The following is a 14,888-nucleotide window of genomic DNA, read 5'->3' as shown; positions in this document are numbered from 1 at the left end:
TTTTGATGTAAATTAAGCGGCGATTATTTAAATTGCCGCTTCGTTTCCCTGTGTCTAGGAAGCTCATCTACATGGCTCCATCAACAGAGCCATGTAGTCTAGACATACCCTGTAAGTGCTTATCTACACTTGACAGTGAATTTGAATTAAGGAAGTTTGTGACTTTAAAGCATGATAACTAAACACTGAATAACTCCACGTGTAGACAATCCCTTTACCAGCATGTAAATTCCATGTAATTATTTGTATTTTTATTTCTTATACAAATATGCCATATTCTTTTTTCTTTAATAAACAGAATGCCTATAATATAGCACTTGCAATCCCTGCAAAGGACTAGGGCATATAACAGCTTATATTTGGTAACACACTTGCAAATGAAGGTTAGACATTAATCTATGAGCGAGCTCAATTAGGCAAGGTGTCACAGTGCAGAAGAGACTGCATTTGCTCCCCAAGCAAGAGAAAGACTTGGAAATGAGAGGAAAAAATCCTTCACTCTGACTTTTTTCTTGTCTTCAGAGGGATTTAGCAGATGTTGTCACCGTATTAAGGAAGTGTTATAATTTTTTTTCTTTTCAACTAACTGAAACGGAAGGGAACATTGGCCATCTTCCTGCAAAAGTGTCATGCTGGGACTAGAGAAGTAACTGATGGGCCATAGAGCTGCAGTTCACTGAGGAAGAGGAAAATAAACAAAAAAACACCCAAACCTCTTGTCTTGGTTATCTTGACTGACTCCCTTTAATACCTTAATATTTCATTTTGGATTTGCAGTCAGTATTTCTGGAGTTGTTTGTTTCAGTGGCTCCAAGTTACTCAACTCAAATGTGTTTTCATGCATAGGCCTTTATTCAGAACCACACTAAATACAATTTAAATCAGACGAGCACATGCTTAAAGTTAAGTATGTGCTTAACCACTGCCTAAATAGGGATGCTGTTCTGAATCCGGGCCATAATAATGAGGAATAATTACTAGGAATTACCGAATGAAATTCTATAGCATATATAATATGTAGGAAATTGAACTAGATGATCCTATAAGTTACTACTGGACTTAAAATCCATGAATAGTCCCCATCAATGATCCAACAACTATCCAATTGGATTGTGTCGTGCACAGGTTAACTCTGCTAATAATTACACAAAAGAAAATAAAGACAGTCTGAAGTAAATAAACACAGGAGAGGTTTTTTCTGTTTACCGGCCCCAACCTTCAGTGTTTTGGATAACCTGTTGAAAAGCTGTAATGCTGGAATTATTCTGTATAGCTCTTTATTCTGTTCATTCTATTACAGTTATTCTAAAATTATTCCACGGAGTATTGCCAGCAGCTTTGAGACCTTTAGCTCACACAGCAAAAAGTAGAAACGAACGAAGAACGGGCTAAAAAACACAAGGGGGATCACTTAAAAAGGCGCCATTGAGTCATTATTTTTAAATACCTTTCCCTTTACTCTCCACTGTTTGCAGTATTGCTCTAAGAAGCTTAAAAATGTTTGATTTTCCCCACCGGCTTTTCTGTCCTTTGCTCTATGCAAATCTGTGTTGTCTCCAATGGCAGTGAAAATGAACATAGCTCTTTCTTCTTAACAGTTTCATTGTATGTTGCCCCTTCTTGTGACAGAGCATCTTTGTGCATCAGCAACTGACAGATCCACTGCTCCTGTTATTAACTGTTGTATAGCCAAAAAAAGGGAGGAAGCATAAAAATATGTGCTTGGGTCGGCCCCACAAAAACAGTGGCCATGAAATTTCTAAATTAAGCAATATAATTATTATTATTTACTAGGGATGTAACCATTTAACTGTTAACTGGTAAGCATCATCCTTACTGGGTGATGTTTCCTGGTAACCCATGAACTTGCCAGGCTGGAGCAGCCCTTGCCTATGGGATCCTGGTTAAGTAGTTAATCGGTTAAACACAATGTTTAACTGGTTAACTGCAATTTTACATCCCTGTTGTTTATTGCTGTGGAATTGAACACAAGAGGTCTTGATTATGTGGCTGTCCACTCCTTAGCCATGCAACAGCCTACCGGGAACAGAAGCTACATTGGTACTAATTAGGGTTGACTGGATGTCCCAATTTTATAGGGACATTCCTTATATCCGGTGCTTTGTCCTTTATAGGCACCTACCCTGTGCTGATTTTTACACACTTGCTATCTGGTCACCCTAGAACTAATGGTGAGGCTAAATGCCAGCTCTGGACTCACACCCAGTCACAGAAGCAGCCAGTGATGACCTACAGTAATACATGCCTTTCAGCTCTTGCACTGAGGCACTACCAGATGAGAAAATTTCTATCATTAGGATTTTGGCACTTACGCTACCTGGAGCCTTTCACACTCGGATCATGGGACCACATCATGCACTAAGACAAACATGGAACAAATTGGCCCATGGTTCCAAACTATCTATTTTCGACATGACGTCTTTGTGTGTGCGTAGGAGCTATCCGGGGAGAGTGCGTTGAAGCAGGAAATTGCTTCTCCCTGCACAAATCTTCTTGCACGCTGTAGCTCTTGCCATGCACTCATCAGCATTTCCTCTCTCTGTCACTCTCTGATAGGAGGCTGCCTCAAGAGGGACAGGGAATGTAGAGTGAGAGGGTCTCTTCCTGAATCAATTCACTCTGTGATACTGGTAGGGCTCCTTCATCTTTAATTACAGAAATAGATTTGTTGGGGAAACTTAAAAAGACCCCTTAGGATCTTTTCTCATTGATACTGGTGTAAATCAGGAGTAACTCCAAAGCCGTCAACAAAAACTGATCTAAGTACAGGCCCTAGTCGTCTCAACTCCTGCTCAGTGAAGCACAGGATGGTTTTCACTATCTGGCAGATGTTACTATGGAATACAGTATCTCATTAATTGACTGGCAGCTGTTAAACCACGCCCATTTCTAGCCAAGGAGTATTTCAGGAAAGCGAACCTGCCTGCATGCAGAGGCAGCAGGGAGAGCCAGCCTTCAGCACTGCCCGGAGTCTGCCACATCAGTCTCCCCACCCAGCCCTCAGAGCCGCCTGGAGTATGGTGCTCCAGTGGAAACGTATAGGGCCTGGTGCTCTGACCCCTGGCACTTCTGCAGTAGCGGCAACAGCCAAGAGCCCTAGGCTCTTTTGAATTGATGGGCCCTAGGGCAACTGCCCCATTTGCCCTCCCTCACCCCATCGGCAGGCCTGAGAGACAGCACAGCAATCGTAGGGGTTATAAGAAATCCCCATTGTCTGTGGGGTGGAAATAAAAACAACAATAGTAAATCTTGTGTTTACATAGTGCAGGGGTGGGGAACCTTTTTTGGGTGAAGAGCCGCTGACCCACAGAAAAATCAGTCGGGGCCGCACACAACCAAGAAGCAAAAACAAACCCAAACAAACCCCAAAACAAAAAGAACCCTCCTCTGAGGTAACTGTGAGGGAGAAAGATTCTCCACATTCCCCTCACACACCACAGCCTTGGGTGGCCCCAGGCAAGTAGACTGTGTGTGCTCCAGCCATGTAGAAGGATGGTGGAGGGACTGGAGCACCAGTGTAGGGTCCCTAATTCTGGGGGGGGATCCCTGAACCTCGGGGGCCAGATCCAGGCAAGCTTTGGGGCCACCTCTGACCCCCAGGTTCCCCACCTTTCATTCCTGAGCACTTCACAAACACAGCAAAAGAATAACTATACATAGGCATCGCTTCTGGGCAAAATGCAGAGGCTGGTGAACAATGCTCTGCACCATTACCTGCCAGTTTAGCACAGAAGATGGGAGGGGAAATTATACCTTTTCACAAATTATACCTGTTCAAGAATTCCCCTGAGAAAGGTCCTCAGTTTCTCCATCTTTAAAATGGGGGTAGTGATGCTACCTCCTTTGTAAACCACTACATAAAACTCAGGTATTTATTACTGGAGTTCTGCTTCCATTGGGGTAAGTGGAGTAGGGAGATTTCAGCTAGCCCTATCCCTTTGAAGTAGCTGGCCACTGCAGATGAGTCTGAATTGGCAAAAGCTGCAGTGCTTGATGGGCAACTGTGGCATAGCCAAAGGCACATCAGACAGTGGCATTTTATGGGTGAATAGTATTCATGCCCCAGTTTCCACCCATGTTCAGTGGAAGAAATTACAATGATTGAGTGTTGCTTGGCTCTACAAAAATTTTTGTCAAAGTATTTCACCTGGAGCTCACTGAAGTAGACAGTGAGGGAAAAGTCCTCCCCTAAAGTACTGCTGTAGGCTTTGTCCTCACTTGCACTTTGTGATTGGTCCCAGATGAAGGACTTTGCTGGACTGGGGAGATGTGGAGCAAATCCGCGGAGCATGCGGGCAGCGGACAGCCCAGACGCGCCGCGGCTGTCCCGCTGCCGGCATCCTCAGAGGCTTTGCTTCCCATCTCCCTGGTCTGCTGGTCTCCAGCAGACCAGGTCTGCTGGTCTCCAGCAGACCAGGGAGACGGGCAGCAAACCCCGTTCGTAACTGCGGATTCGACATAAGTCGGATCCGCGTAACTCGGGGACTGCCTGTATATGTGTGCATGTGCATGTCTGTATACACACACATACATTTATGAACAGAGTGAAACGGATGCTGTTGTTTTGTTGTTGTTGTTGTTGTTATTTTAGAAAAAGTTAGAGACTCCAACATTGACTTTACAATGCAAAGTATCTCATTACCTTAACTGTGGAGAATCTGTCACAGTCCTATAATTTAAGAGAGTTTATCCAAAAGGCTACACAATCTCACTGTTCATTTGCCATTGGCATTTTCCTTAAAAAGGAGTACACCTAAAGTTCCTCAAAGCAATAAAAATATACTGTCTATAACAAGGGGATAATGAATACTAGTAGATCAAATATAATGGCTATAAAGTTTAAACAAAGGCAATTCCCTAGTTCATGACATGATCTGCTCTATACAACATTGCATGCAAATCCTACTTTAACAGGATAACATTGTATTATATTTTGGTTCCTGAATACCAATATCTCTATATATTTTAGTAGTAACATATATTAGTTTGAGAAGATAACATTAGGCATCCATTTATTTTTAAAATTAAGAACATAAGAATGGCCATACTGGGTCAGACCAAAGTCAAGCTAGCCTAGTATCTTGTCTTCAAACAGTGGCTAATACCAGGTGTATAAGAACAGACATACTGAGTCAGACCAAAGGTCCATCTGGCCCAGTAACCTGTCTGCCAATAATGGACAATGTCAGGTACTTCAGAGGAAATGAATAGAACAGGTAATCATCAAGTGATCCATTCCCTGGTGCCCATTCTCACTGTCCAGTAAACCAAGACTGGGGAAACCATCCAGGCGAATAGCCATTAACGGACTGCATTAACTTATCTAATTCTTTTTGTTAAATCTGTTATAGTCTTGGCTTTTACAACATCTTCTGTCAAGGAGTTCTACTGGTTGACTGTGCTTTGCATGAAGAAGTACTTCTCTTTGTTTGTTGTTTGTTTTAAACTTTCTGCCAATTAATTTCATTTGGTGACCCCTTCTTCTTGTATTGTGAGGAGTAAATAACACTTCTTTATTCACTTTCTTTACACTGGTTATGATTTTATAGACCTCTATCATATCCCCCATTAGTCATCTCTCTTCCAAGCTGAAAAGTCCCAGTCTTATTAATCTAACATGGAAGCTGTTCCATATCTCTAATCATTTTGGTTGCCCTTTTCTGAACCTCTTCCAATTACAATACATCTTCTTTGAGGTGGGCTGACCAGATCTGCATGATCTGCATTCAGTATTCAAGATGTAGGCATACCATGGAGGCAATATGATATTTTCTCTTATTATCCCTTTCCTAATGATTCCCAAATTCTGTTAGCTTTTCCGACTGCCACTGGTCAGCGTGTGCATCTCTGCATGGCCCACACTTCTTGGGGAGGTGTCTCTGCATGCTGACCCCAACTTCAGCATAATCTTTACATCTCCCATTGGTCAGAAACTGTCCAATGGAAGCTGCCTGGGTGCTTGCGACCATGGACTCCCACTGCCCCTTCCCCTTCAAGGGAGCAGCATGAGAAAGAGCAGGGAACCTGCCTGAGAGTCCCACTGGGCTGCTGACTGGGAGCCCCCTAAGTAAGCCCCTTCCAGCCAGAGCCTGAACATGGCACCCCACCACCTCCTGCACCCCAAGTCCCTGTCCCAGGTCACAACCCAACCTCTCTGTACCCCCTCCTACATCCCTACCGCAGGTCACAACTGTCTCTCAGACGTGTACCCTTCTTACACCCCTCCCCCAGGTCAGAATCCTCTCCTGCACCCCAACCCTTCTCCCAGACCCCGTAGCCCCTCCTGTACTCCAATCCCCAACCCCAAGCTCCCTCCTCTATCCAGATTCTGTTGCAGACCGTGCACCGCCCCCCCCCCATTAAGATTTCTAGAAAAATGCAACCCTTGACCACTTACCAAATTCTTGGAATGGCCTCCATCAAAAATTAATGCCCACTTCTGCCCTAGCTACTGTTGCTAGGGCAGGTATAGTACCTAGCAGCAATCCAGTTGATGGGAAAACCCCTGCCACAGATGCAGGAATCATGCACACTCTGAAGTGAAAACTGCAGAGCTGTAGCACCATAGCTGTGCTACCACAGAGGCTGTAGTGCAGACATGCCCTGAAACTCAGCACCACAGTGCCTCATGCGTCAGGACAAGAGATGGGTGGTGGGAGGTAACTCACAACTGGGCATCAGAAAGTACCACTAAACTGTGCTGCCTGCTTCTAAATTGCAGCTCAGAGTTGGGTTATACCTACAGCCCATGGGCGAGAGGAGTGGCAACAGAGATCTGGTCAGCTGTTCAATTCCAGGATTCCAGATCTGGGAAGATGAACAGGGTTCTTTCCCACACAAACTTGCCCTGTGTTGGGCAGGAAGCAGTCAGTAAGGAGCCAACTATACAAACTCTTATAACAGCCAAGTGATTCTTCTGTGCTGGAGGAATCCTCAGTTGACCCAGTAGGGCAGCTTTAAGCTTCTTTGTGATGTCTGAGCAGTGCAAACATGTGCCTACATCGTTAAGGATAAGGAGGGCAGGGAGAAGATGGAGTTCACGCTGTTTTCAGAATGAAATGTTTAGGCTGGTTGGCAATGCAGACTCAACAATAAGGTAAGACATTGGATATTTACAACCAGGAGGGCTAGCAAAACATTTTGGCTACGTCTACACTGGCCCCTCTTCCGGAAGGGGCATGTAAATTTCACGAGTCGTCGTAGGGAAATCCGCGGGGGATTTAAATATCCCCCGCGGCATTTAAATAAAAATGTCCGCCGCTTTTTTCCGGCTTTTAAAAAAGCCGGAAAAGAGCGTCTAGACTGGCCCCGATCCTCCGGAAAAAGTGCCCTTTTCCGGAGGGTCTTATTCCTACTTTCATGCACAGCTCTGGATGTAAAATTTGGGGGCTTTTATGGGGTTCATACAGTCAAATTATTATTATACTTTGAAGTAGGAATAAGACCCTCCGGAAAAGGGCACTTTTTCCGGAGGATCGGGGCCAGTCTAGACGCTCTTTTCCGGCTTTTTTAAAAGCCGGAAAAAAGCGGCGGACATTTTTATTTAAATGCCGCGGGGGATATTTAAATCCCCCGTGGATTTCCCTACGACGACTCGTGAAATTTACATGCCCCTTCCGGAAGAGGGGCCAGTGTAGACGTAGCCTTTTAGTCAACATGAATCATATTCTGCCACCCTCACCAGGCTTTGACTAGACTAGAGCTTTTAATTCTGTTATAACACGTGTTAATTGCTAATTACCATGTGTTAACACATACAACTGTAAACACAAATGCAGACACTTCACAAACATTTGTTCCAGAACCCTAGGGTGGAGTAAGACCAGGAATAAAATATGCAGTCTATATTAGAATCTGTAATTGTACTCATAAATAGTCATTCAACTCAATTTACACCACAACTAGACTACTGTCTAAACAAGGCCTGGAGCTGAATAGCAGAAGCAGTGCCATGGAAATCTATGGGCCAGTCCGCACACATTGTAGACAAGCCGAATGGGATTACTTGATTACTTAAGGTCCCAGAATAATACCCCACTCGTAAAAGCAGCAGAATCTGTACCTTAGCATTTGGAAGATACTTCAATGAGACAACAGTCTTCAGCTGATGGATTTTCTCATGGATTGTGCCCAGGCTTGTGAGAATTTATAGTTAACTTCATTCACCTCTAGGGTTGCCAGGTGTCCGGTTTTGAATTGAACAGTCCAGCATTTCAGATTTCTGTTCAGGAAAAAATGGAGAAAATAGAAACGAGAAAATAGAAATGTCCAGTATTTTCTAAATAAGATGTAATGTAGATCGTGATGTAATGTCAAGTGTGTCCGGTATTTTTGTTAAAACCATCTGGCAACCCTATTCACCTCTGTTTTTTGGATTAATTTTTGTTAGAAAAAAAATCTGCAGCTTATAAACCTAGACCATTGATAAAGTCCCAATGCAAAGAAATGGTAGAGCTGAGCCATTAGATAGCCCAATAGCCTTTATGTGGGGAAGCTATCTGTGTATAATGTCTCCATCAGTAGCAGAAATTAGGTATTTTATAATACTTCTAGTTATCTCTTTTATCAAAATGCAAAGAAACCCTTTATTTTGAAGGGTTCTGCACAACGGCTTCTGTTTTTTGACTCTCAACATCCTGAACACGATCAAGATTCTTCTTCCTCAAATTGAAGCAGCAGGCCCAGTTCCCAGAGCGTAGTTACAGATCCAATAAAAATACATAGGACTTTAGTGCTTATACACAGAGAGGAGAAAATACCCTCAGATTTATAGTCCTTCATGCACAGGTCTGGATGTAAAATTTGGGGGCTTTTATGGGGTTCATACAGTCAAATAATGTGACTAAATGCAGATGCAAAATCCATATATTTCATGAGTATGACAACCATTAAAAGTCCAGTTCTCTTAAAAACTTGTCTATTCTAGGAAAATTAGCATCCATTTTAAGCAACAGTTCAGCTGCACTGTTGCCACAAGTGTCAACAGAGCTCAGACAGTCTCACCACCACATCATAAAAACCTGCTCACAGACGCTACACTGTTGCTGCTGAGAAGCTGCTACTACTACTTTTTCTTGTGGGTTGGCTCCGCAAAGGCTGATATTAATGGTGTCCTGACAAATGTCTTCTAAAGAAGAGCTCTGCGTATGTACCAAAGCTTGTCTCTGTCACCAACAGAAGTTGGTTTGTGAGAGGCTCCTTCATATCCTCTTTACTTCCCACAAACCACTCAGCGACCTTCTCTCGTGTAGATACCACCATGCAGTTTGGTGTACCACTCCAACACATTCTACATACTAGTGCAGTCACTATATTTACAATGCTCTCCAATTTTACTACCTCTTCTTCAAAGGTGGGGAAAGAACAGTCATCTTCTCACAGCAGCCATCCTTTTGTCAGGCCTTTGCCTTTCTCTTTCTTCACTACTCACCCTTTGGGCTTCCTGTCTGTGTTCTTTTATCTAGTCTCCTTGTTAATAGGATAATTAGCTCATTAGCATCTCCGCTCCTTAATCAGGACTTGGGGGAAGGGCAACTGGATAAACATTGACCAGAGTGCTGGTTCTCAGCACGCTTTCAAGTGCTCTACTAAACTATATTACCTCACACATGTCTTTCTGAAAGCTCACTATTTTATCAGCATCCTTAGCAGAGCTGACTTCATGAAGGTGCTGTGATGGCTTGGGAAATTTCTCAGGCTGTGCCCTCAGAGGACTTCATGTCTCAAAGGCTGTGTCTAGACTACATGGCTCCATTGATGGAGCCATGTAGATTAGGGTTGCAGGCAAAGGCAAATGAAGCCGCGATTTAAATGACTGCGGCTTCATTTACATTTACATGGCTGCCGTGCTGAGCCGACAAACAGCTGATCAGCTGTTTGTCCGCTCAGTGCGCTAGTCTGGACGCTCCCCTGCCGACATCAAAGCCCTTTGTCGGCAGCCCCGTTATTCCTCGTGGGTTGAGGTTTACCGGGGCTGCCGACAAAGGGCTTTGATGTCGGCAGAGGAGCGCCAGACTAGCACGCTGAGCCGACAAACAGCTGATCAGCTGTTTGTCGGCTCAGCGCAGCAGCCATGTAAATGTAAATGAAGCCGCGATCATTTAAATCGCGGCTTCATTTGCCTTTTCCAAAAAAACAAATCTACATGGCTCCGTCGACAGAGCCATGTAGTCTAGACATACCCAAAGAGAGAAGAATTCAAAAAAGGGCTTGAAAACACTGTGCACTTAAGTGTCTGAACTTGTTGGTCTTGAAAGGACTGTAGCTGAGCCTTGTTACTTGGCTAAAAGCTTGGCAAACTATATTGGCCTGTGGGACACTGAGACCATGTTCTCTTTCCTCGAGCTGTATATTCCTGTGAATTTATCCTCTGTTTACACTGGTGTAATTGAAAGCAGAACTTGGCTTGTGGGGTTTTCATTTTGGAGAGGATCCTGTTTAAATGTAAAGAACCTTTTGTTCATGTTCCTGGAGTCAAAGAGTCTTTTCATCTGATTTAGCACTGCTCTCTCGATCAGGTTGGTGATCAATATACTGATGCACTTAAAAATATTGGACTAAATTCATCACTACTGTAAATGGGTTGAATCCCATTTACTTCAGTGCTTTCCTGATGTGCATTCATAAACTAGAAACAAATCTGACCATTCTTTAGAATGATCAAGATATTTGGTTGTCTAAAATTTCTTATCATGGCTCTTAGCACCATAGGAATGTGTTAAGTAATCGCCTGCCCCATTACTTTCAGAGCTGGGCTAGGATTACAGAATAAACTCAAATTTTAGATAGCTGAATGAGTACTAACTCACCTACAAAGTGACTTACTCTATTACCAATTCACTTTTCCATCCTAATCCTGCTTTCAGTCACCATTTGCAGCCCCAAATAAAATCTACATTTTTTTTCTGGGGGGAAGACACAAAGGGGAGTGTCAATGAGAAAACAATGGTAGAAATAATTATCTTGCTGAGTGGGCAAGCCACCTGCCTATTAACACTTTGGACTTTCAGTCAGACTCTTGACATGAGTGTGAATGAGAGAAGAGGGTGCTTCCTTGAGATTAAGGCTTCATAAATAATAGCCCTATAGTCCTGTTTCTGGAGCAATCCTTTCTTCAGCTAAGAATTACTGAACCTGTGTAAGATTCACACAAACAAGAAAAAAATCCAACTAACTGATCAACAGATCAGTGTTGGAGTTGACCAACACCACCAAAATACTAAACGCATTCACAGTGACTACCTGCCAGGCTTAAAGTGAGGGACATATGGGATGTAGTCCCCTTCTAGTAAAAACAAAGGGAGAGCTTCCCATTCCCTCCCAGACTTTAGAAAGCAATGCCTGGCTCCCCCCATAACTCCTCTTCTTCCCAAGCGGATGCAGTGAGAGCGCCCCCTCTTGTTTCAATCTACTTTATAACCATAGCCACTAGCTCCTGGATATAGATTTCTCTCTGTCTCCCCCTTTCTCTCTGCCCCACAGTTCTACACTGATCATAGGAAAGGAAATGAATAACTCAAATTAATTTTTCTCATGTACTCTCTGATCAAGGAGGCCTATGATGTGTCAGATAGAAAATTAAAAATACCATATAATTGGAGGGGCAGCACTGCGGAAGTTTACCCTGCTTCTGTCTGTTCTATACCTGTTCTCTGGATAATTAGGGGACTTCCATTTCTAGGGCTTTTAATCTGGCACCTTTCACCAGTACTAACTTTGCTTAAATTTTTAACAGATATGGCATAACTGAAAGTCTACATTACTGCATAATGAAGGCTCAACTAAAACACGTTTCTAATGGGCTTGTTGGTACCTTTTCCTTCATATTAGCTCAAATAAAAACCCCTGGTATGAAAAGTAATTAAGATACATAAGAGTTAATGAGATTAGATTTGAGTATAACAGGACACTGGGGTATGTCTACACTACAGAGTTTTATCGGAAAGATGACGTTTTCCCAACAAAACGTGAGTTATGTCCACACTGCAATCACATTCTTCCAAAGGTAAATCGAAAGAACGGAGGGGTTTTTCCAGTGTTGGTAATCCTCTTTCTATGAGGAAGAAGCCTTTTTTCTAAAAGAGCTCTTGTGTGGATGGGGAAGAGGGAGTGCTTTCGGAAGAAGAGGAAAGAAGAAAAAAACACAGGTGCTCTGGTGACCATTCCACCCATAGCTATCACAGTTTACATGCAAGATAGCATCCATTCAGTGTGGATGCTCTTTCGAAAAAGCAAATCGCTTTTTCGATGCACTTTTGTGTGTGGACGCTCTCTTTCGGAAGAAGATTTTTTGGAAGATTTCTTCCAAAAAAAGGTTTTTTGGAAAGAAGCCTGCCGTCTAAACATAGCCTGGGGCTCTTTTTTCACTGCTCTCTAAACAGTGTAAGATGTAGTCAGCTGAAAAGGAAGTGTCCCTACCTGTGTGGTGGTACCTTAGGATAATTTCTCTGCTGTGGCTGCTGCAGATGCAGCATACAAACTAGACAACTGGAAATAATTTACTGATGCAAAAACAAAGCTAACAAGCGACATAGGAGATGGTTTATAGTACCAGGATTTGTTGCTCCTTCCCCTTTAAACTCGGTAGCTGTTCCTGCTCCAACAACTCTCTCAATGAGCTTCTAACTACTGCTTGCACCCCATCCCCAACCACCAGCTTCCACAGGAACCATTCCTTACATTCTTGGATCTAAAGGACCTCCAGTCACTCCACCTTATCCTAGCAGAGGTCCTCCAGCCTCTAGTTTGCATTTGTATAGGAACCTTGAAGCTCTATTTCCCCAGGTATTCACTAAGGCAGGGGTTCTCAAACTTTGTGATACTGTGACCCTTCTCTAAGTTGCTGCAACCCCCCTCTAAGTTGCTCATGACCCCCCCTCTAAGTTGCTCACGACCCCCTGGGGGGTTGGGACCCACAGTTTGAGAAATGCAGCACTAAAGCCATGTCTACACTTGGGGCATGTCTACACCGGGGAGTTATTTTGAAATAACTCCCCTTATTTCAAAATAATAAGGTGAGCATCCACACTACCATGCCTGTTATTTCAAAATAATGGGCTTGTTATTTCAAAATAATAACTCCTGCTTGTGAAGAGGAATAAGCTTATTTCAAACTAGTTATTTTGGGCGTTATTTCAAAATAACTTATTTTGAAATAACCTAGTAGTGAAGACATAGCCTAGGAAACATTTTCAAAATAACTAAATTAGACTTAAGAATTCCTGATTTTACAAAATCGAAATATTGTGTCTCCCACTATGGGAAAGCCTCAAAATTAGTCCAATATAGGCTCTATTAATGTGGACGCACAATCTTGACTTAGAACCCCAGGAAGCACTGGGAAGTAATTAGTTTTAATTACTCTGTGGAGTCGTTATTTCGAAATTGCAGCACCGGAGCATCCACACTAAAAGTTTTCAAGATAACTATTTTGAAATTAGCATTATTCCCCAAGTAAAGCAGGAGTACAGATTTCAAAATAAGTGGCCCATTATTTCGAAATAATGGGCTTGGTAGTGTGGACGCTCCACTTATAAATTCAACCTGGGGGGGGGGGGTATTTTGAAATAAAGCCTTAGTATACACTGGAGCTAATTTATCTAGTCTCATTGGAGTTTCCTAGTCCCACTGGAACTACTCTTGTGTGTAAGTGCTAATGAGCATCAGGAGTGATGCCATGTATGAAGAACCACATCTCATGGGATTCCGCTAGAAATAAAATTCCTTAAGCTAGGCTCAGTCTCCTAAAGTTATAGTTTATACTATGGTGTGCTAGGTAAACTAGAGTTTGGTTGGAGAAAAGGTACGTATACAGATGGCCTAAATGTCCCCATACAAATGCTTTTTAGAAGCTGTAGGCCCTCCACTATATTCTTAATAATCCTCAAGTAATTGTGGGGAGGCTGCCAGGAAGTGTAATGATCTTCGTGGAAGTGCTGATGAAAAAGCAGCAGATCCTAAGTTTAAAAAAGAAGGAAAAAAATGGTTCAAGGGAAGTTTGGTCTTTGGGATTTTACCCTGTTGGAATTCTGCAACAATACAATGGCTCCAAATGCAGCAATTGCGGAATTCCAACAAGAGTAGGATGTGCACACACACCCTCCACTCACACACTCCATTTGATGGGTCTCAGAGGACAAGTCCTGTAATTTGTATTCAGGAAGCAAGCATGTCAAAAGGTAAAGAAGCATTAGATTGTACACTAGAGCATTCATGGTCTGGTATGATAAAACTGTCTGGCAATGTACAACATTAGCATTTGCCAGGACATAGCTATATTTTAAACAATTGTGTCTTTAAATAGAAAATAATACCAAAACTACAAGAAAATTGCTTGTTCTTTTTTATCTCCTTATCTTCCTTTGCAATGATTTAGCACACAGGCTAGGGGCTCTCAATGACAGAAGACATATTGTTTGACATTGTAAACTTGCCCCAGAAGCACAAAGGAAAAGTGATTGCAAAGGAGTTCAGGAGCTGCATTTTAGTCAGGAAGAGTTTTGTTCAACCTCTCTGCATCTAGGACTTCCTGGTGCATTATGTATTTCATGCAGAAGAAGGATGAAGAAAAAAGACCACACTCCTGACATGAAGGAGAAAAATGACACATTAGAAAATGTATTTGCTATTATCGTTGTTGAACTTTATGTTGGTACAGGTCAGACCTCCCTGGTCCTGCACTCTTGGGACCTGATTGGTCCCAGATGAAGGACTTTGCTGGACTGGGGAGGTCGTATCTGACCCCCCTGCTACCGGCTCCCCCAGCCCTCGACCAGCCACCGACCTCCTGGCTGGCTCCCTCTGCTGCCACTAACCATGCTGCCCTGCTGGTTCCCTGCTCCCCCTTCCCTGCTAAGCTGGGCAGCCCA

The 14,888-nt window shown here is 43.0% G+C and overlaps 1 long non-coding RNA gene across 1 annotated transcript in view; it reads right to left on the bottom strand.

Moving 5' to 3' along the window:
* Positions 1-14,888, bottom strand: part of LOC112547627 (uncharacterized) — a 132,227-nt gene that overhangs the window by 99,190 nt on the left and 18,149 nt on the right. Inside the window, exon 2 of the long non-coding RNA XR_003091389.2 lies at positions 8,084-8,242. This is a non-coding gene — a long non-coding RNA (uncharacterized LOC112547627). The remainder of the gene's footprint in view (positions 1-8,083; positions 8,243-14,888) is intronic.

The sequence above is a fragment of the Pelodiscus sinensis genome, chromosome 2 (assembly GCF_049634645.1).
Source record: "Pelodiscus sinensis isolate JC-2024 chromosome 2, ASM4963464v1, whole genome shotgun sequence".
Lineage (NCBI taxonomy): Eukaryota > Metazoa > Chordata > Testudines > Trionychidae > Pelodiscus > Pelodiscus sinensis.
The sequence above is the reverse complement of the archived record's forward strand: the minus strand, read 5'-3'. Positions and strand labels throughout refer to the sequence as shown.